Below are 23,649 nucleotides of genomic sequence, written 5' to 3'. Positions count from 1 at the left end.
ATCAGAGTTTCCTGTTCATCAATTACTTGTACCTTCAGAGTGCACTCGGTCACTATCTTGTTACTGTTGCCTGGATTGGTTTTTTGTTTTTGTTTGTTTTGTGTTTTTGTTATTGTTTTTGTTTTCTCTCTGTAGTCCTGTCCTGGCACTCACTCTGTAGATAAGGCTGGCCTCAAACGTAAGAGATCCCGAGTAATGGGATTAAAGGTTTGTACCATCACTCCGTTTGATTCCCATCTTGCATAAAGCACTTACATTTGTTGGCAGTACTGTGGTATCTACTCACTGTCATGAGTTTGGTTTGTTAACACCAGTTCATGATGGAGTTCAGATTGTGTGGGAACTTGGTAACTATTTTTTAGTCTCTAATAAATCCCAGTAACAGCCAACATCTGTTTCTCAGAATGAAAGTAAACTTTCTGTGGAGGATGATAGGACTCTGGTCCAAGATCCCAAGGGCCTGTACTCTGTTTACCTACACAGGAGCTCGTCAACGCATTCAGACAGTATATCTGCCATTGACACTTCAAGCATCTCCTGGTTCATGTGGCGTAAGTTGTAGAAAATCTTGTATGGCAGTCCAGCTGTTTGCAGAGCATTTTGTTAAAAACAGCATTTACAACTTAGGCCAAGAAGGTTGTTGCAACTTTGAAGTAAAAGACACTAAAAGTGTCTTTCAAATTCAAATCTGCTTGCAGGAAACAAACTATACCCAATTATCTTATTAACAGATTTTTTAAAAAAGAGTATTATTTCAGATCAGTATTTGCATATCAGGTACCAAGGGATGGCTTAGTATGTAAGCAGAGACACCACGTCACAGTGGACTTTACTGAAGGGCTTGATTCTTTGTTCTGGTAATTCACAATGACTTTGGTTCGCTTGATTTGACCCTTCTGGCTATCCAGATCAAATCAGAATTTTTTTTCTAGGTGTACTGTTGGGGTCCATGACCTAAATAGTCTGATTACTGCTAGCATTTTGTGCCCCTTGGGTAACTAGTCCCCATGTGTGTGTTAAATACTGCTAACTGGCCCTGCTTCCCTAGTATCCAGTTATCCTCATCACATTTAAGGACCCACATCAGCGATAGGTTCCCGTGGTAATTTGAGATTCAGATAGCAACTCTAGAGCACTTTAACTGCTGGAAGTGTCCTCACTATTTATTTCTTATATTTGTGGTGAAAGCTGTGGAATCTGGGTGCTCCTGAGTTAGGTAAACAGATTTTATTTGATAAATAGCATACTCTTCTGACTGACCTAAGTCTTTGCATAGCACATGCCCTTGAAGTTCTGGCCCTGCAACTTCATTTGATGTAGGCCTCATTTTCATTTATATTTAGCATTAACCAGCCAGGCTGCTAGACTAGTTCAGTGTACTAACTTAGATTTTCTAGTTAGCAGCCCAAATCAACAAATTTGGCTTGGTCTTATTTGAACTTTTGTTTACACTATCCTGCACTGTTAACACGAATTTCCACACATAGTTCCCAGTTTTCTGTTCATGTAAGCTGCATGTGTCTCCACAGGTTGTACTTTGATACTTGCTGGAACTGGAATTTGGTAATATTCAAAACCAGTGGCAGATTAGGGGGTTAGTCTTGAGGAGAATCTCCTATTTCTGGCCAAGTGGTTATGTCAAAAAGCCATTACAGTCTTCATGAAAAGCAAGTATATTATTCCGTTTTCTGTTAAGTTTAAGGAACTGTTGCTGATTCTGTCTCAGCTCTCATGAGCACTTTATGGTGATGGCTTCATGATAGTACATTTAAGAGGGGTCATGAGGTGAGACTGGAAGACAGCAAGGAGGGGCAGACCTTGCTTTCTTACAATAATTAAGGAACACCTGGATTTACACAAGAACAGTGTTGATCCCTTCCTAGTGCTGAATTCCCAGTGACATCTTCCACTAGACTGTCTCTTGGAAGTGCCATCAGTTCTCACACTGTCACACTAAGGAACACATTTTGAACATACAAACCTGTTGGGACCATGTTCACATCAAAGCAGCAAAGTTCACCTTAGGTGGTAGATGTTTGATGTACATCACAGAGTGCACAACCCCATTCCAGTTCTCAGTCCCCATTCCAGTTCTCAGTCCCCATTCCAGTTCTCAGTCCCCATTCCAGTTCTCAGTCCCCATTCCAGTTCTCAGTCCCTATTCCAGTTCTCAGTCCCCATTCCAGTTCTCAGTCCCCATTCCAGTTCTCAGTCCCCATTCCAGTTCTCAGTCCCCATTCCAGTTCTCAGTCCCTATTCCAGTTCTCAGTCCCCATTCTAGTTCTCAGTCCCCATTCCAGTTCTCAGTCCCCATTCCAGTTCTCAGTCCCCATTCTAGTTCTCAGTCCCCATTTCAGTTCTCAGTCCCCATTCCAGTTCTCAGTCCCCATTCTAGTTCTCAGTCCCCATTCCAGTTCTCAGTCCCTATTCCAGTTCTCAGTCCCCATTCCAGTTCTCAGTCCCCATTCCAGTTCTCAGTCCCCATTCCAGTTCTCAGTCCCCATTCCAGTTCTCAGTCCCCATTCCAGTTCTCAGTCCCCATTCCAGTTCTCAGTCCCCATTCCAGTTCTCAGTCCCCATTCCAGTTCTCAGTCCCCATTCCAGTTCTCAGTCCCCATTCCAGTTCTCAGTCCCCATTCCAGTTCTCAGAATCTTATTACTTCCAAATCAGTGTTTCCAACTTAATACACAGTAGTCTGTGAGAGGAGAATTCAATTTGTTTTGTTATAAAGCTACTCAGGATGACATTCTAGTTGTGCTGTTCAGAAATTGGCTCTATAGCTACAGTGGATAAAGTTTCTTTTAGGCTTGGACATAGAATCTTGTAGGTCATTTATGTAATTGCTTGAATTAGGTATACGAAGCTTGGGGTTTTACTTTTATTTTCCCACTTCAGGTAGCAGTAAGGAGCCAGCCACCAGCTAATCTCATACTTGTTTGTAAGATGCTCTAAGCTATTAAACACACAGTCATACAGAACCTTGGTTTAATAATGTTTCATTAGGAATATTCAGTTATTATATTTTGTGTATTTTTATTGATGCAATGTACTGAGAGGCTGTCTGTCTGTTCATCTTTACCACTGGAAATAGTCTATTGCCTAAATTTAATAAGAATAGAGAACAAATTTAGAAAATTCATTAAAATTTCTTCCCTCTAGAAACATTCTCAGTACTTAAATCAGCTTCTATATAAACAGTCGAATGACTGAATGCAAATACAAAATCATTTAAGAAATGGTCGTATGTGATGGTGAAGTTTAGTTTGAAGTTTGTAGGACAGACATCAAAGCTTGGGAACTTTCGTCTGTTATTGATTCTGTATTTTGGGCCAGACTTTGTTTTCTCAGTGAAGCCTCTGTTTCATCTTTTAATGTCTTTCAGATGATTGGATCAGGCCTACCCACACTACCAAGACTGGATAAGGCCTACCCATACCACCAGATTTGGGTTGTTTTGTACAAAGGAACCTTTTCAGTAACATTTGTGTGTGTGGTTGACTACTTAGGTACTGTGCCTAACTGAGTTGGTATATAAATCACCATCACAGACAGCAAGTGGCTCTTCGCCTAACTTGAAATGTATGTATATATATTTGTCCTTCGTAATAAGCTTGTCAGTTAATTCACTTCATTTTAGATGGCAGCTCCTTTAAATAATAAACATTAAGTAGTTGTTATTTATGAAATATGTGCACCTGCATTGTTTCAGAACAAACCGATCTTTTCTTTAGAATTTAGTTCTTTTCATAATTAGGTATATGTATGAGTGTCTGTGTGTGGGTGTGTACACATGAGTAAGATGCCCACGGAGGCCAAGCATGGCATCAGATCCTCTGCAGTGGGAGCTACAGGCAGTTGTGAGTTGCCTAAAATAGGAGCTGGGAGCTGAGCTGAGCTCCTCTGCAATTTAAGAGCAGTATGTCCTCTCAGCCATTGACCCATCTCTCCACCCTCTAAAAGGAGGCAGCTCGGAAGTGACATGCTAGCAGAACACCATTACCCACACTCAGGGTAGATCACCCTTCTCTGGAAATACCTGCACAGATGTGCCTGAGGATTTACTTTCTGATTTTAAATTCTATCTTGGTAAACAAGATAAACAAATGTATTTACCATGATATTTTACTTGGAAATATATCTCTGTTTATTGCTGTTTTAAAGGCAGGGTTGAGGTTCAGGATACATGAGACCTACTATTTTAAAGGAAAGAAAAAAAAACTTCAAAGGCAAAGAACAGAGGAGTATAGGTAAGAAGGGAAACATTATGAAAACAAGCATGTCACTAAAAGTGTTTTTGAAATATAGCCTTGAGTGTCAGCATTCTTAAATGAAATCTTATGCATATTATAGAGTTATATTCTTCTTTTCCCCAAAGATATGTTTTAAAAAATGCTTGATCTGATATAACCATACAGTGGCATATTAAGAGCTGTTATATAGTTATATCTTCACCTTTCCCAGTGTAATAAGCACCGAATCCAGGCTCCAGTATGGCAGGCAAGTACTCTACCATTGAGCTATACATGGCTTAACCCCTGTGTCTGCTTTATTTTAATTAATTAATTAATTAATTTTCTGGCAGACCCTTTTCCCAATGGGCAACTGAATTGTTAGAGAAACTGGGTCATATGTCCTGTGGACTAGCTTTGATTTCCTTTGATATTATGTCATTTGACTGGTTCTAATTGCTTCTTCCATATTGATAATGAGATTTAATAACTTGGATAGATCCATCTTAATTTTGTATATATGAGTGCTTCCTAGAGGTACCCTGTGCTTCCAGGGCATCCGTCACAAGTCACTCCTGTCCACGAGTCACATGGTTAGCTGTTCCATTGGCTGCTCTCTGGCTTCTCAGTTGGGCCAGTGTCTTTACCTGTCTTATCCCTGTATTTGAAGTCTTAACCTAACGGACATGATTTACCATTATTCATTCTCTTAATCTTAAGCATTGATGATTGTTGCCTATGGCTGTTAATTGAAGTCACAAACTGTAGTTTTTCAGTTTAGTTATTCTGTCAGTTATTTATTAACTGGGCTGTCAAGAACTTTAATCAGTTTTTAGTTTCCCTGAGATACAGTCTTTCTGGAGAAGGCATGGAAAATGCTGGTTTTTCTCCTTCCTGGACTTGGTAATTTACTGGATGCTGCTGAGGTCTTTTCCTTTCATTTTCTTTGTGTGTTATATTGAAATTGTCAACTTCAGGAAATCTGATGCTTAGGGCATTTTCTTAAAATTTTGTTTTCTATCTGCAAGTACAGTCAAATTTTGATTTATTTTTATTTTCACCTTTGGAGGAAATATTTTCTTCTGGAGGACTTTATAGTTGAGACTGTGTCTTTTTTCTTTATGGTGTAGTTCTAGACCCTGAGGGGACTTACAGTGTGCCACAACCTTTCTCTTGTCCTCAGCTCCAGAGAGAGGTGTTTCCTGAAATTTCCAGGTCCTATTCGGAATACTTCTCTTATTTTCCCGTATATTTTGCTGTAATACTTAAGTTTTATGTGATGCTTTTCCACATTTGTTTCCACAATCATATGAGTTTTCTACTTTTAATCTTAGTGCTGAATTATCATGGCATTTCACCTGGAAATACATCACGGTCTGTTGCTGGGTTAAAAAGGGGGTTTGAAGTACCTAACTATTTGATTTTCTCATTGCAAATCAGTTGCTAATTGATTTTCTAATGTTAGTTTTCAGTTTTTGCAGTTAACTCAGCTTTGACTTGAAATTTCATCTTTTTTTGTGGTTAAATTTAATTTGCTAATCATTTTAGAGTTCTGTATTTTTTGTTAATGAGTGAGGCTGTTTCTTTGTTTGTGGGAAAGTTTGCCAGGGTGGAATTCCATTTCTCTTGATCAGTGCTGGGACTCCTGAGTGACATTGTCTGTCCTCGGACACTTTCCTGTGGACCTCCCAGGTGAATTCTCAGATGCTTTGTTAATTTATCTTTTTCCTTTTAAGAATGTAAGGTAACAGAATCATCCTGGGATGGCTAATTCTTTAATGTCATCTATGCACATTCTGAATTTACCGTTTTTTACTTTCTCAAATCTAATTTTTTTTTAAATGACTAGTCTGACATAATGATGCAGTGCTTCACATAAGAGCTATTCATCTGGCTAATACGTATTATAGATTAGCTTGTGTTCATCCTCCCCCCTTGCACCCTCTTCTCTCAAAGGCACTGCTCCTTTTTAAGCTCAGTTTGTAGAGTGTTTGTCTAGCATGCGTGACCCTCAGAGTTTGATCCTCAGCATTGCATAATAGCAGACCTTGTTACACGTGTGCTCCTGTGTTCCCTCAGGTAGCTAGTGTATGCTTTTGTGTTCCCTCAGGTGGCTAGTGCATGCTCCTTCGTTCCTTCAGGTGGCTAGTGCATGCTCCTGCTGTTCCCTCAGGTGGCTAGTGCATGCTCCTGCGTTCCCTCAGGTGGCTAGTGCATGCTCCTGCTGTTCCCTCAGGTGGCTAGTGCATGCTCCTGCGTTCCCTCAGGTGGCTAGTGCATGCTCCTGCGTTCCTGCAGGTGGCTAGTGCATGCTCCTGCTGTTCCCTCAGGTGGCTAGTGCATGCTCCTGCTGTTCCCTCAGGTGGCTAGTGCATGCTCCTGCTGTTCCCTCAGGTGGCTAGTGCATGCTCCTGCGTTACCTCAGGTGGCTAGTGCATGCTCCTGCGTTCCCTCAGGTGGCTAGTGCATGCTCCTGCTGTTCCCTCAGGTGGCTAGTGCATGCTCCTGCTGTTCCCTCGGGTGGCTAGTGCATGTTCCTGCGTTCCCTCAGGTGGCTAGTGCATGCTCCTGCGTTCCCTCAGGCGGCTAGTGCATGCTCCTGCGTTCCCTCAGGTGGCTAGTGCATGCTCCTGCGTTCCCTCAGATGGCTAGTGCATGCTCCTGCTGTTCCCTCAGGTGGCTAGTGCATGTTCCTGCGTTCCCTCAGGTGGCTAGTGCATGCTCCTGCGTTCCCTCAGGTGGCTAGTGCATGCTCCTGCATTCCTGCAGGTGGCTAGTGCAGGCAGGAAGTTCAGAAGGCCCAGGCTATCTATCCTCAGCTATATAGTCAGTGTAAGACCAGCGTGCGATATATGGCATTTGACTCTAAGAATTTCTTTTGAATTGAGTTACATTTAAAAGTTGTGTAGTATATTATTTTATTATAGCTCCTTTTGCTTATATTTTAAACTTTAAATTTGTATGAATTCGGAATCATGAATCTTTCTGGGATCTGGGACCTTTGGACCTAAGAGTGTTTCTTTCTGGGCCTCAGTACTTTGTAAGATGAATATCTACATCATATAGTACCCAAGAGAGTAGATTGAGAAGTAGTTTTTGAATTATTAACTATATAAGTGAAGGTTTCAAAATTAATGAGAACGGGCGGAATGTTTAAGTGAAGTTAGAGTGAGACAGACTGTTGAGATTACATCCCCCGACTTGTAGCAATCAAGGCCTAGGAAACCAGAGAGCTGTGCATGCTTCCCTGGGACAGTGAGTGTGCAGAACGGACAGCACAGCCCAGGCTTCCTGCTGCCCAGGGCCTCCGACGTGCCGCTTGCTGTCCTTGTCAGGAAGTCATTGAGAAGTAGTTACCCGACTGAGGGCGTCTTTCTCAAAAGCTTAGAACGAGTACATGTGACATCAGTCAGAGAAAGGAATCTTAAGACTTCACTAGTTTCTTAAGTTGCCAGTAATTAAAATTGCAGTCAAAGTAGTTACTGGGTCTCCCCCCTCCCACCCACACAAAGAAAGCCTTGTTACAGTATTCGGGGATTAAAATTCACTCAATATAGTGAGGAATAAAAAGTCTTATGCGATTGCATCAAATGCACTTGGAATTTAGTTGAAATTTTACTTGAAAAATCATCACTCCAGTATAGTTTTAGTAAAATCTTTATTATTGTTAAGGAAAATTCAAACTAATTGTGTATGGTTTTTTCTAATCAATTCTTTGGTTTCCTAGATATATGTACCACAGATAATTAATTTTTCCTTCAAATTCTTCAAGTTGATACCACTTACGGAAAGGTTTCTAATTAATTGAGCTTTTGAAAATATTGTACAATGAAGGCTTTTTAGCTAGCCAGAAACTTCTCCCCCAAATTTCTCTATATGAACTTTTCTTTTCTGATTTCACACAAGAATTTATTTTTTGTTTTTAAACTTCTTCCAGGAAACTTACTGCTTATGAAACCATAAGATTTCTAAGGCCATAATTAAACATTTATGGAGGCAACTTTAAAATCATACTTTGTAGAAAATATAGTATTTTAAAATCAGTTCTGAAAATGATCTTTAGTCCTGTTGCTTACACACTCCTTTAATGTGATGAGCAACATCAAATGCTATTTGTGAATAGTTTGAGTGAACAATTTCTGTTTCAATATTAATTTCTGTGAAGATTCAGTAAGTGCTTCACATTTTATACTGATGCAGGTGTTAAGGGATGGGTGGGTACAAGTTTATGTTGTATATGCCTCTGCAGTGTTTTCTGTGAGAATCAGCATTTTCTTGAAAAGACATTGATTACAGGTGTCAATACAAAAGATAACTCATGTGGCCAGCCCTTTTGTAATGAATGTTCCCTTTTAGGTGTTATGGATGTTATTAGGTACGGTATAGTCTAATATGTTTTCTCTAACTACATATTATTGTTTATTTATATACCTCTTGTTGTTTATAGAAAACCCCTCAGGGTAAATATGTGTGCTAACTTTGCCTTTGAGGATGCTAAAAATCCCCTAAGAGATTGGACATTCTAGTAAACATTGAAATTGAAATTTAGAACAATTCTGATGCATGAACTGGTAGTCTTTGTTGTGAAATTCCACTCTCCCTTTGAGAAACTGATGTTGATGTGACAGTGAAACATTTGTAAATATAATAGTTATGTGCAAATGCTGAATGAGTAGTATTGGGTTAGACAGTTTCTGTCAGGGAAGTCAGGATGCCTTTAAAGATAGAACCAGTACTTTTTTTCTTAAAATGCGATAATGTTATGTATCCCTGCCTGGCCTGGAACTTGTGAAGACTAGGCTACCCTTGAACTTTTGATCATCTTTTGATTGCTGCTATGGGAAGAACACTGCTTATAATTTCTAAGGGCATAAATCATATTTCCTAGTGACAGAGCTCTTGCAATAGATGAAAACTAAGTGTTTGGATTATGCTAACAGAAGTGGGGCTTTTGGTATAGCACCTACATAGCAGTAGCTGACATTACCTCCAAGTGGTCAGCACTGTTCTGTGCATGACTTCCTTCGTTCAACATCATTTGAAACCATTTTATATGCATTTCTGATTGAGTTCTGCAAGTAAGAATAATGCAGTAATTGACCACCCTTTTGATAACATGTCTGCCCTAGCAAGTTCTACCTATCAAAAATCACCTTGCATCTTACCCTGTCCATATATCCTGCTGGAAGAGAGGTATTGACACTGTTGCAATATGTCATATTACGGTAGGTAGAGTTTTCTTGAATTATCTGTTAAGTATGATGTTTTAAGAGGTCCAGAAATAAAAGTGTATGCCAGTATGAATTTAGTAGACTACAGTAGATTATCATTTAAATTTTACTTTTTGCTTATGATGCTTTTATTTGCTAGTTTTTTTTAATAATAAAGTTTATACAACTAAAATAAATGTTACTTTATGTATGTTGGTACATCTTTTTATGAAGGTTGTAAGATGCAGAGGAAATGGTTGCTATCTTTATGCTTAGTAATGAATGAGGTGTTTCCTTTGGTGCGATGCTTCATATCATGGAGGTGATGTGCTGGAGTGGACATAGTGAGAGTCTGTGAAATAGTAAAATTTAAGTTGGAATTTTTATTTCTGTCTCATTGTAGCTATGGCTTAGCTTATATTCTCATTCTTGGGATGCTAGACAACTTGTCCCCTCCCCTAGACTGTTATCATTAAATCCACATCCTGAAATGGTAGATATGAGTGTTCTGTGCACCATCCAACCCACACTGTCCGCTCACATATCGCCATTCTCTCACTGCTGATGTGCTTTGTTAGGCGCCTAGAGCTGGGCTGTACGTAAATGGGCTTCAACAGCCTCCTGGCCATTGGTTCCTAATTCTTCCTGTGTGTTTCAGGGAGTAATTAGTGAAATTACTGAAGTTTACTGAAATTATTCTTAGAAAGTGGCACAGATCTTGACACCTTTGGGGTGGTAGAGGTTAAACTCATCGAGGCTTCTAAAGAGCACTGGGAATAATAAAAGCCATCTCACAGATGTGATGCTTGGAGGAAGAACCAGGAAGGCAGCAGGTTATTTCTGAGATTATAATGATAGTGCGCGCCAAGAAGAACGTCAAACCATTCCACCTGTTTGATCTGTGTTTTATTAAGAAACTAAGTGTTTAATTAAAAATAGTAGATCCAAGTTATTGAGAGAGAATTAGATGAAAAAGGAACTAACTGTTTGCAGTGCCCCAGGTAGACTTTTTACCTTCCAATCCTAGGGTCCGGAAAAAACCCCCAAAAAACAAAAAACCAATTTTTTTTAATATCCAACCCTGTGTTACAGGTGCTCCTAACTGCATGATGTGAGAGAAAAAAATGACAGGTTTCTTTTAAAAAATTCTTTGACTTGTAGCTAAAACATTGAAGTATAAAAAGTTTATACTTCAAAGTGTGCACCTTGGCAGGTGACATATATATGTATACATATGTATATATGTACATATGTATATATGTGTGTGTACATATGCATATGTGTATGTATATATATATTTTCTATCAAGCGTGAGCCTCAGAAAAGGAGTTAAAGAACAATCTCTGAAGAGAATGAGGATGTTTGGCTGTCCTAGAAACAACTTAAAGAAAATGTAGTGAATGCTAATTGATAGACAAAGTAGGTCTAGGAATGAGACACCTTACTAGATTTAGTAATGCGGAGGTTACTTGTAATTTAGAACAAGCTGATTTGGAGTTTAAAAGAGAAATGGAGAGGCATTTGAGATTGTTAGAAGTGTTTTTAGAATATTATTTTTTGCAGGGGAAAAAGAAACAACAGCAGTGTACTAGGGTTGAGTGTCTTTTGATGCCGTTGAGTGGAAGGAAAACTAGCGTGTTGATAAGCAAGCTCACCCAGGGGCAGCATGTTCTTACCTATGGATTTCTGAAGTGATGAGGTCCTAAGCATGATGAGACTTAGTTCACAAATGCGTAACTTGGCTTGTATGAAACATTGGATGCCTAGCCAGAGGCATTGGCCATGTGAAGATGTAGACCCGGGGAGGTGTCCCTGTGGCCATGGAGTTTATGGAAATTCTTTACACTTAGCCTCCCTTAATTCTCTTGCTTTCAGTTCAACATAGAAAGCAGTCCTTGCTGTGAGTAAGGACGAGGAGGTGGGTTGAGGTTGAGGTGAGGATGACGGTGTGAGAGAGTGGGAGCTTGGCTGTACCTTGGAGTTGTCTGTCTGTCCTGGCAGCATTGAGGATGCAGGTGAGATCTGGTTATGGATGAGTTTAAGATGTGGTGATCAGCCACATTCAGATGCAAGGTACATTGCACTTAGCTGGAGATAATAATGGCTTTACTAGGTTATCATGAAGAAACAAGAACAGGAAGGAGGCTGCGGCAGTTTATAGGTGAGTGAGTGAGTGAGTGGCCATGGGAAGACATCAGAAGGCAAGAGACATCTGCGTAGGAGATGGGGTGGCTCTGAAAGGGGCAGTCTTGGTAATTTTGAAGGGAGAGCCTCCAGATTTCCTAATACTAGATGTTTCCGAGAAGAGGAGTGACTTAAGTTTTAGGCCTAGCAGTTGTAAAAAGCGATTGCTGTGACTTCAGGTGTTTCATTGTTATTTATTTATCTGTTTATTTCTTTATTTATGGCTTAGTTATACTTTGTTGGTAGTTGCATAGAAAAAGAAAAAAAATTAAAATTAAGTCAACCAAATGTAAATGAAAATCAACTAAGTATGTTGGGAATGGTGGTACATGAAAGACAAGAAGATCTCTGAGTTCAAGGCCAGTCCCAGGGCAGCCAGGGCTGCATAGTGAGATTGTCTTTTTCTTAAAAAGCTGGGCAGTGGTGGTGCATACCTTTAATCTCAGCACTTGGAGGCAGAGGCAGGTGGATTTCTGAGGCTAGCCTGGTCCACAGAGTGAGTTCCAGGACAGCCAGGGCTACACAGAGAAACCCTGTCTCAAAAAAAAAAAAAAGGAAAAGATGAAAAAATAAAAATTAAAAATAACCAGCTAACTCTTTGACTCCTTCCTTCCTTCCTTCCCTCCCTCACTCCCTCCCCTCTCTCCTTCCTTCCCCCCCTTCATTGGTTCAGTAGACAAACACTGAGTTTCATGCTTGCTGTGATCCAGGTGGCATTCCAGGTGATGGAAACAGCACTGAACAAGACTCCTGAGTAATTTGCACTTGGCTTAGTTAATATTGAGAAACTAGTATTGGCAATTCATGAAACAACAGTATCTTAAATTTATTGTATGTGTACTTAGTGACTGGTAACTGGTTCAATTAATTGTATACTTTTCATATTTTTAATATTACTTTCCTAGAAAATTAGTATGTATATCACTGTTCTGTAGACTGATTATGCAACAACCTCCAAAGCTTAAGTGAACCTGCAGCAGTAAAAGTATGCTCTTGTAGAGTCTGGAGGGTAACACCTGAGTGTCATGAGTTTTAGATCGTGGCTGAGCATACCTCCCCTCCTCCCTCCCCTCTTCCCCTCCTCCCTCCCCTCCTCTCCTCCTCCCTCCCTTTCTCCCTTCCCTCCTCCCTCCCCTCCTCCTTCCCCTCCTCGCCTCCTCCCCTCTCCTCCTCCCTCCCCTTCTCCCTCTCCTCCTCCCTCCCCTTCTTCCTCCCCTCCTCTATCCCCTCCTCTCCTCCCTCACCTTCTTTCTCTCCTCCCTCCCCTCCTCCCTCCCCTCTTCTCCTCCCTCTTCTCCCTCTCTTCCTCCCTCCTCTCCTCCCTCCCCCTCTCCCACTCTTCCTCCTCTCCGAGGGACCCTTCTCCCTCCCCTCCTCCTTCCCCTTCTCCCTTCCCTCCTCCCTCTCCGCCTCCCCCTCCTCCACTTCCCTTGCACTCCTTTTCCTGTCTTCCACTTCCCTTGAGTCCAGGTCTCATGTGATCCATTCTGGCCTCAGATCCACTGTGTAGCTGAGGTTGCCCCTTAACTCTAAATCCTCCTGCCTCCATCTCCCGAGTTCTAGGATTATAGGCTACACTACTGCATTTGACCCAGAGAGCTTCACTGTCCACAAAGCCAGGAGGGCAGGGTGGGAATGGGTATCTATGAAGAAACCATGGAACGGAAAGAAACACTTCCTATGAGGACAAATATGATCTCCCAGGGTTAGTTGAATTTACATTATTGCTAATGAACCAGTGTGTCTTATGTGAGGAATCCTTAGTAATTATGAACAGCCTTCATTTTTGCCTACTTATTTTGAAGTATAAATCAATGTTTGAATTGTATGCTGTTTAATATCATGTGGAAATGATAGCGGCTGTTGTTTTAGCAAATGCAGTTATTTGTCAGTGTCCACTGCCAGTCTTGCTAGGCACACTAGTTTCAGTGTTTCTGCATGGACGCCTTATAGTGCTGTCACTGCTCCCCAGCTTCCTCTGTGGCGAGTGTCTTATGCAGGCTGGTAGACATTTTAGGGAGGAGTGTTGAAAATGGAAGCAATATTAAAAGTGTTGCTGTGATGTTTTTAATTATCAGTAATGATTTCAGTGAACTTTGTAACTCGAATGCTAGAGCTGACTGTGTAAACTTTTAATATGCTATGGCTTTATGAAACTTTCCCTCTCAAAACAGAGCAACAGTACTGTTTCTTGAGTGCTGGCTGGTTTCCTATAGGTGTTTATTTATGCAGTGTTACCAGGTCCACAGATGCTGTGGACACAGCTCCGTGACCACATTCTCCTGCTGTACACGCCTGGCTCCCCTTTACTCATGGCAGTAGGATAACAGAAGGAAGAGAGGGAAGTTCTGAGGGAATTTTTGTTTTCCTTTTTTTTCTGAGACCTTATTGGTATGATAATGGACTCTGTTTTCCAATTGGAAAACTATGTTTGTTTCTATTTCAAATACTAAGAATTTCCTAAAATAGTTAATTGAAATGACCAACCAGTACATAGCAAAACTGTTGTTCTTAGTAGCTGGCTAGCAATCTTCGCGAGCACGCATTCCCCACGGGAAGAAGCATGGTGCGGACACTGGTTGATCGGAACATCTGAACTCGTCAAGCAGAACCCTCATGTATGTTCTTCTGTGTACTTCCAGTCATGATATTTTGAATGGAACTGCTTTTAGAATTCCTGATTTGAAACTTGCTTTCAGAGACTCTTTCTTAGGGGAATGGGAACATAGTTTATTGGTAGGGTACATACCTAGAATACAAAGACCCTAAGCTTGAGTGCCAATTTCACACAAAACAGATAGACAAATGAATTCAAATAAATAAATCTTTCTCTGCATGATATTCTTTGTTGGTAATATTAAGATTTGGAAACCTGATTCTCTAAACAGCTTGGGAGATGGAGGGAAAGCTCTAGGTTTGGACAGACGGGTTGAATTACAACTGAGCAGCTAACCAGCTGTTTGCCTTTGGAGAATGCTGTGAGAACCTCGGTTTATTTCCCATGATGCTGACACTGGTTGATCAGAACATCTGAATTAGTCAAGTAGAACTCATTTATGTTACAGCCACATAGCAAGTGCTGTGTTCATTTCGTTCCTGTTGTGTCTCTTTGTAGTAGAGGTCTGTTCGTTTGCATTGTAGAAGAGCAAAAGCTACTTTGAGTTACATCTACTTGGTTTTGTTTGATGATTTTTCTTAACAGTAGTATAACAGAAGAATTGGATTGCTGGAGATTTAGTATGCTTCTACTGTGGCATTGAGTCACATGGTGGGCACCTTGCCATTCTTGATAATAATTAGTATCTACAAAGTGTAAAATTAATACATGTTAATATGTACATATGTGTATAATTTAGTTCTTACTAGAACTTTGTAAAATTTGGTATTATTTCCATTCTGTGGATGATGAAATTGAGGAAAGGAGGCTAAATAATTTTCCTACAATTAAGTGACAATACGAGGATGAACTGAGTATTTCTTTTTCTCCTTAGAACATCTGACTATCAATACTGACACTAATATAATTTTATATGGGGTTAAATCCTTGCATCGACAGAGAAATGAGACAATGACCTGTTCTTGGATTATAAGTGGACAGTAACAAGGTTCTCTTTATTCTGTAGTGTGGGCTTAGGTTGGGCAGTATTACTGCTCACTGCTCGCTGTAGTGCGTTTTCATAGTGGCCCTTTCAGTTACTGCTCTGTGTGTGTGTGTGTGTGTGTGTGTGTACTCCCTATTGCAGTAGGATCTCAGGGAGCACTCACCTCAGGCACAGTCTAAAAAGAGCTGGGGTTGCATGGGATCCTACTTGTCAGCAATCTTCCTCATGCTGCGTTCAGTGAAAATTTGTTTTTGGAGAAAAGTTAGAAATTGCTTCTGTGTGTTCAAAATATTTTTCTTCAATTTTTATAACATCCTGGGAAACCATGAGTCAATTAAGTATGTACATGCACCTGCTTGCTTTTTTTTTCTTTCTTTGCACCTAGTCAACGTTTTCCCATTTAACAGATGCTTGTGTGCTGTAAACAAAAACATTATTACATTCTAGGAGCACTTATAGCACAAAAGAAAATAAAAATGAGGTAACTGCATGAAGAACTAAAGATGGCTCTATGAAGAACTCTGTTATTTGCATACACTGAAGGAACATGTTGGTGAACCAAGAATTAAGTTACATAGAGAACTGTGCTAGTAAACGAGTCATAGTCATATTTAGTCAGTGTTGAGGTAAGAAGCAGTAAGCCTAGCATTTACTAAAATGATTAGCAGAGACCTAAGAAGTAGCTTTGGGCAGATGTGAGTTAGTGGAAGTAACTTTGTGTTGGTAGTGGGGTAATGGGAATAGATGGGAGTAAAATAAAATAATCAGATAAGACATTTTAATTTTAAAAGTGCCACAGAAAGCAGGAAGGCAATGAGTTCTATCTCATGATTCAATTAAAACCATAAACTGTTGAAGAAGTAACTTACTGTAAGGAGAAACTCTGGTTACTGCTAGGGGCAGGGTAAATTAATAGGCACCCTTTATATCATGTAGTGATCATAGATTCAGAGCTCCAACAGGCAGTTAGAAGGCACTGTTAGCAAAGGGATTTTATTTTTCCTTCAGAATAACACATCACTGTAATTAGATATAGCTGCATGTGCCTTTAGGGCCGTTATTTATAAGTTCTGTCTTCTTGACCATTAGTCTGAGGTGTTGTGGAATCTGGGCTTCTTCATTTGGGTTTTGATGCACTGTAATATAGTACATAGAACTTTAAAATAGGGTTGTTTTTTTTTTTTTTTTGAGATCTATTAATCTTACTACATACAGGATGGGTATCTCATGCTAAATATAGGGAGAATAAAACAATGCTAGACATATGAGATTGGTGTTGACTTTGAGAGGATATTATATCATTCATTTTCTGTGAGTTTGAATCTGGTGTTTGGTATGTTAGAAGGTGATACTAGAGAATTAGTCCTGATGATATTAATGTTTGCTCTAAAAGCGTTTAAACTGAAATATTTGACTTGATAGAGGTTTGGACTACTTATGGCAGTAATAAATCCAAGATACTTTCTTTCAGGAGTAATAATTAAGCAAATCCTAATCATGAGATTCTTATGTAGTTGCCAAGATGATAAGCTGAGCTCTCGGCAGGGCTCACATGATGCTGTGGGTGGTTAGTGGGCCATGCCATTGGCTGCTGGCTAGGAGTTACCCGGCATTTAGTTTCCTTTAGAGGAAACTAAAGGTTGCATTTACTGTCTCAGCCACCCATCTTTTAGTGGGTTTCTGAGCTACAGTCTCTGTATCAATAGATTATGGTGACAAAGCACAGCACATGGCATATATTTTCTTCAGTGGCCGCTTAATGGCATTATACCTGATACATTTCAGAAGCTTTGTACGGTCTTGATTAGCCAAATGGAGGAGAAAAATATCTTTGTTTTTTAGATGACTTTTCGGCCTGAAATGTTAGCCCGGCCTGTGTCCTCTCCCTGTTAAGCTTCTCTTGTCATTTCAGTGTGGTGTGTTATTTTTACTTTTATTACGATGCCTGCAGTTTATGTACTTTGTTTCTGGTTTTCTTGTGATGCTGGGGATAGAACCTAGGGCTTTGTGCTAGTTAGCTGCTAGGAAGCATGTACTAGTGAGTCACATTCCTGTCTCTGTAGCTTGTATTCTGTAATTTACTGCCTAGACTGTTGTAATAGACATTCTTGGGTGACAAATATGTATCTTCAGATTAAAATAAAACCAATATATCTTATCAAGGAGACTCAGATAAGCATATGAAAGCATACTTCACATTATGCTAGTGGGAAATGCCAATGAACACAGAGATATATGTCATAGCTCTCAGTCTGGAAGCCCACGAGCACTGACAGTCCGAAGTGTTGAGTAAGTGTGGAACACCAGGAGCTCATCCACTGTGGGCAGAGTGGACACTGGCGTAAGGAATAGTAGAAGGCAGTTTGGCCATTTCTTATAAAACGTAACAGTTTTCCGTGAAGTCCAGGGGTTCCACCTGTTGTTACTCATCCACAAGAGTTGGGAATTATACAAAAACCTACACACAGCTTTGTTCCTAATAGCAGAGTTTAGGAGCCAAGATGTCTACGGGCAGAGAATGGACAGATAAGCTAGGTGATTCATCCAGACAATGAGATATTATTTAGAATAAAAGGAAGTGAACCAGTGTGAAGAAACATAACTCTGTTCCTGCATGTATGTGTACAGGTGTGTACATGAGTTACGTTGTCTGTGAGTGCCGTGAGGCCTGAGGTGGACATCATATCCTTCAGTCAGTCTTATATTTGAGACAAGGTCTGCTGCGGGCCTGGAGCTTCTGGTGCCGCGGTACTGGCTGTGCAGCTGGCTCCGGAGTCCTCTGTGTCTGTGTCACTAGCTGGGATGATAGGTGCAGCCAAACTTTAAAGGATAATACGTATCTAATAAGTATCTGTATAATAAGAATCTAAACTATGATAGAAGACAAAACTAAAAAGATCAGTGTTTGCCAGGAGTTGGGAGTGAGGGTTCGGAGGCAGTGCTGCTACTCTGATATTTTAAGTGTGGCTGCATGTTTCAATGACTTAACCAAACCCATAAGTTTGTAATAAAAGTGAGTTTTATAAAGTATGGCCTTTGGGTGGTTACATGCTTTCACAGTGTGTACGTTCACCAGTGATATGTGAACAATTAGAAAATAAAGTTGTCTGGAGTAAGGATTTGTACTACACCAGATAATTCTGAGTTCTCACAAGTTTCTTCTGTGACATTGTTCTGCATAACTTCCACTCCCACCTTAAGCTACCCTAGTGTGGAGATGGAACTCAGTATAGGCAGGTGTCTTACCTGAGCTAGTAGTCCCTTCAGAACCCTAGGCCTGGTGTTCTTGACCTTCACTGACATAGCCCAGGCTGTCTCTGCAGAGTCACTTCCTGTTGCAGCTCCACCCACACGTGGTGGTAGTGTTTTCTTCCTCTAAACTGGGCAGTAAGACTAGCTTATTGGAGAAACATGCTTTGTTGGGGGCCCTTGCCATGTTGTTGCTTAATAATGTCCTTGCCCTGCCCCCATCCACAGTCCACAAGAAGAGGATGGGTCAGAACAGGCCTTGTCTGTGACCTCACAGAGTTCTCTATAGTTACGTTCACTGCTAAAGGAGCCATGTGAACGCTATGTTAGGTATTTTAAAGTTGCACTTGATTATTTTTGCATATTATATTACTTAGTTTGTTCAGTAAGTAAACAATACTGAGAGTGAATAGACTTCTTGTTAAGCCTTAGATGAACATGAAACAACTGAGCAGAAGTACAGAATCATGATATCTGTACTGCCTGCTTAGATTTAACCTCATCATAAAAGGGTGAGAAATTGTCAATTGCTACACTTAGATTTCTAATGCCCTGAGTAATTTCTTAAAAGACTTCTCCAAACATTTATATTTAAGAGCTAATTAATAAGCAATTCAGTAAACATAACTTTGAGCATTTCTGTGACTCAGATCCTGTTCTAGGCAGTGTGGAGAGGACTGATCAAAACAAAGCCTGTGATTTCAGGACTGCATCTCAGTGTGGGAGTTAGTGAGGAGTCAAAGACATAGCGCTGCACACTGACAGGGCTGTGGGGAGCATGGAGCAGTGGAGAACCCTGGGGTGGAGGGGACTGGGGTAACCTGCGATGAAGGGAGTTGGTCAGCCATGGCTTTACCAGGGAGAAAGCCTGTTGCTGCCAGAGGAGACTGCAAACACGAGCTTCCTTGTCAGTGAAGAATTTATAGATTTATTTTTTCCTTTATTCAGAATAGGCTGTAGATCTTTCTACAAGCTGGTTTGTACTTTTTTCCTCTGAATGCTAACAATGCCTATTTAGTAGTTGTCTTAGTCAGGGTTTCTATTTCTGCACAAACATCATGACCAAGAAGCAAGTTGGAGAGGAAAGGGTTTATTGGGCTTACACTTCCACTTTGCAATTCATCATTAAAGGAAGTCAGGACTGGAACTCAAGCAGGTCAGGAAGCAGGAGCTGATGCAGAGGCCATGGAGGGATGTTTCTTACTGGCTTGCTTCCCCTGGCTTGCTCAGCCTGCTCTCTTATAGAACCCAAGAATACCAGCCCAGAGATGGTACCACTCACAAGGGCCCTCCCCCTCGATCACTAATTGAGAAAATGCCCCACAGCTGGATCTCATGGAGGCACTTCCCCAACTGAAGCTCCTTTCTCTGTGATAGCTCCAACCTATGTCAAGTTGACACACAAAACCAGCCAGTACAGTAGTCAAGATGAAATAAATATCCATAATTTCTTATGTATACTTTATAATATGGTAGGCATTTCATATTTCCATTATCATTGTGTTTAATGTAACTATTTGCCACATATGTTCTTGCCTGTGTGTCTTCATGGAGAACTTTGAAGAACCAATACAAATGTCACTTTTTCCATGAAGACTTTCTTTCTGTGTGCGTAAGCATGGTTTTCTTTTTAGTTGTATACTAACTACAGATGCTGCCATTGTATGGCTATTAAACTAACTTTTTTTTTTCTTATTGTGCATGAGGCTTTTGACCTAGAATCAAACATTTGTGCATTTGCTAGATAAATGATTTGTAGTTATATTTAGCCTTGAATATTTAAATACCTTTAAACCATTTAACCATTAAGCCATTTAAACCATGAAACATGACACCCATTGAGGCAGAGATAGTGAGAATATTAAAAATTAAGGCAAAGTTGTGATATAAAATATTCACCACAGTGGTGTGACCATTGCTCTGACCAAATATCTGACAGAAGCAACATAAGGGTTTATTTTAGCTTGTGTTTTTAGAGGTCGTTAGTTTCCTGCAGTGGAACAGGCAAAGTGGACTGCTTAGTGTATAGTGGCAAAGACTTAGGCAGTGGATCTGACATAGCAGTGGGCCAGGGAGCAGAAAGCAGGACTGGAGGTAAGGTGTGGCTAACCTTTGGTGGCTCTTCATAGTGACACATTTCTACCAGCCAGGCCCTGCTGTTAAGGCTCTGTGGCCTCTTCAAAGCTTGCCACATGTGTGGGAATAAGAGTCTAAATTTAAGCTTGTGGGGGCAAAGTTTACACTTAAAAAGTGGTATGTTCAAGAAAAATGTGAATTGAAGTGAGATACGCTGTCCAGAAGATAAGTAAGGTAGAAAATGTAGGTGAATGCTGGAGACTGGGAATGCCACTTTGGAAACCTCCTTTCCCACTGGCACGCATGCTTTTGGATCCATCAGTTGGTTTTCCAGGCAAGCACATCAGTGGTAGCAATACTCTTTTTCTGTCTAAGAGTACTGACACATTTCTTTATATACATCATTCTGACACTTGGATTTGGTGGCTTGAAGAGCTCCGTTAAAATCCTAAATATTATGTTGAGGTAGGAATGATCTTATTAAACAGGTTGCCCATGAGTCATTTCCTCTGAAAGGTGCAAATGTAGGGTTAGAGATAATAGATTACATTTATAGAATGACTTTGGTTTTTAATGGTAGGTAATTCTAACTAGAGGAAATAATTTGAATTCACTTAAGATGAAATAAATGGCTGTTTTTACTTCAAAGCACTTTAAGGCTTTAGACGGGGCATCTGTCTTTGAATACAGGAACACAAGGTGGAACTTAATGCTGCTGTTGCCTAAGCAGGTAGGTCTTACTCTGTCCTAGGTGCTATCAGTGCAGAGAAAAGGAAAGAGTATTGAGTATGTGAAAGCAGGGGGCTCCATTGTGCTGTACTGTGTTTAACACAGGCTGAAGGTTCCATGGAGAGGACGCTTCCTTGATGTATTGTGTGCGCAGCACCAGGCAGAGCCAAGCTAGTGTGGGCATCGTTTACATGAATGAGTGACGCCCAGTAGATAAGGACCGTATTCCAGGTATGGAGCCATGGTTTTCACTAGTGCATTTTGGAGCTAAGGTCTATGAAATACAGAGACGAAGGATTTCAGCTGTCAAGTTCGAAACTATTACACTGGATTCATTACAGCCATAACTCTATGGATCTTATAGACTGAATTTTAAAATAAGTCAGCTAATCTGATTTAAAGTGATCATTCTTGCTGAATTAACCTAGAAAACAACTGAGAAAGAAATAAAATGAGGCATTAGAGATGGCAATAGAGTTAAGAACTCAAGATTGTTGGCATTTATGGGTCTTAAGTCATACTTTAAGGGAATAGAATATAAACTGATGAGAACAGATACTACACTTGATCTTAGCCCAAAGGCCCAGAAGTGATTGAAGACCCATGCCGTGAGAGAGAACCCACCCCTGACACTGCTAATGATATTCTGCTATACTTGTAGACAGGAACCCGGCATATCCGTCTTCTGAGAGGCATCACCCAGCAGCTGATGGAAACAGTTGTAGAAATCCATAGCCAAACATTAGGCAGAGCTTGGGAATCTTGTGCAAGAGGGGAGGAAGGATTGAAGGAGCCAGAGAGGTCAAGGATATTACAAGAAAACTACAGAGTCAGCTAACCCGGGCTTATAGCGGCGCACGGACACCATGAGACCAAGCAGAGAGCATGCATGAGATGGACCTAGGCCCCCTGCATAGATGTGACAAATGTGCAGCTTGCTCTACACGTGGGGTGCCCAACAGTAGGAGCAGGGGTTCTGACTGCTGCCTGCCCTCAGATCCCTGTCCTCTAACTGGGCCACCTTGTCTACTCAAGAGAAGATGCACTTCGTCCTACTGCAGCTTGATATGCCAAGGGTGCATGATATCCATGGGAGGCCCTGCTTCTCCGAAGAGAAAGGCTGGGGGAATGGGGAAAGAGAGGTGAGAGGTGAGACTCGGAGGAGAGGAGGGAGGGCAAGCTTTGGTGAGGATGTAAAGTAAATACATTAATTAATGGAAAAAAGAATATTGTGTATTGGGGAGTACATATATGTTAGGAAGGGCAATGTATGCCATGTGTTGTACATTATCAAGGTCAGGGGACAACTTTGTGGAGTTAGTTCTAGTCCACATTTTGGGGATCAAAGTCAGGTTGGGGCCAGGCTTTGGAGTGTTAGAGTGCCACACTTTCACATGTGCTTACTCACTGAACTATCTCATCTCCTCTAAAGTTAAAACGGTATTCTGTGTGGAAATGTAGATCACTTTTGTCATATTATTTATTGCTCCATCTTCCACAAAACTTCATATATTAGAACAGTCTTCATTGCGTACTTGCTGTGTTTGAATTCTTGTGCTTTTGTTGTGGCAGTTTGCCACGACTGCCTGTCAGCCTTGCCTTTGTTCCAGTTATTTTACTGTGTCACTGGAGTGACCTCTTAGGAGTATGACTGTTTGTCCCTCCTGGAAACCCCTTACTGACTTTGCTTAGTCTGGAGATAAGACCCAAGTTCCCTAGAATGGAAAAGGTGAGGTTTAGACAGATGATCTCCTGGAGTCTCCTGCCAGTGCCTCACGTCTTTTCCCAGGCTCTGTATTCCATACAGAGGAACCCACTTAAGGAAGGCATGTATGTCTGATGTCGCATACATACTCTGCCTGTCAATGAACCTTTTCTTTCAGGCTTTTCGCTCCCCTCAAGGCCATCAGCTATAGGGCCTTTTGAATTTTCTAAATGTACTTCAAGAAAATCTGCTGATTGTCTTTGCTAGTCTGGATTAGACTCTGACCAAGTTCCCATAATATATAATTTTAGTGCTCTGTAAGCCATTGTGAACAATAGAAATACATTTTCAAGGCCAGAAAATTCATGATCAGGGAGCTGGCACGTAGGTACGTGCATCCTGTTACATTGCTGGAAGAAGGAAGGGCAAGGGAGCCTGGATAGGGAGGAATGCATGGAGGGCAAGTGTGGGCAGGAGATCAAAGTTACCCTGGAGCTTCTGAGGGCGGGCTCTCATGACCCAACCCTTGTTAGGATCCTTCCCCAGTACTGGGGATTATGTTTCTAGTACAAGGCTTCTTTTGGGGGTGGGGAGCATATTCAAATCATGACATCATGTAGCTAGTGTTCTTAATAGTTCCTAACATAATGTCGGAACCTGTGTG

The 23,649-nt window shown here is 40.8% G+C and overlaps 1 protein-coding gene and 1 pseudogene across 1 annotated transcript in view; one reads left to right on the top strand and one right to left on the bottom strand.

Annotated features, from left to right (window-relative positions):
- Stim2 (stromal interaction molecule 2) overlaps positions 1-23,649 on the top strand; it is a 127,495-nt gene that overhangs the window by 33,680 nt on the left and 70,166 nt on the right. The window lies entirely within an intron of this gene.
- LOC127696947 (uncharacterized) lies at positions 21,752-21,874 on the bottom strand (annotated as a pseudogene).

The sequence above is a fragment of the Apodemus sylvaticus genome, chromosome 11, assembly GCF_947179515.1.
Source record: "Apodemus sylvaticus chromosome 11, mApoSyl1.1, whole genome shotgun sequence".
In the NCBI taxonomy this organism is placed as follows: Eukaryota; Metazoa; Chordata; class Mammalia; order Rodentia; family Muridae; genus Apodemus; species Apodemus sylvaticus.
Note: the sequence above shows the minus strand (reverse complement) of the source record. Positions and strands in the feature narration are given on the sequence as shown.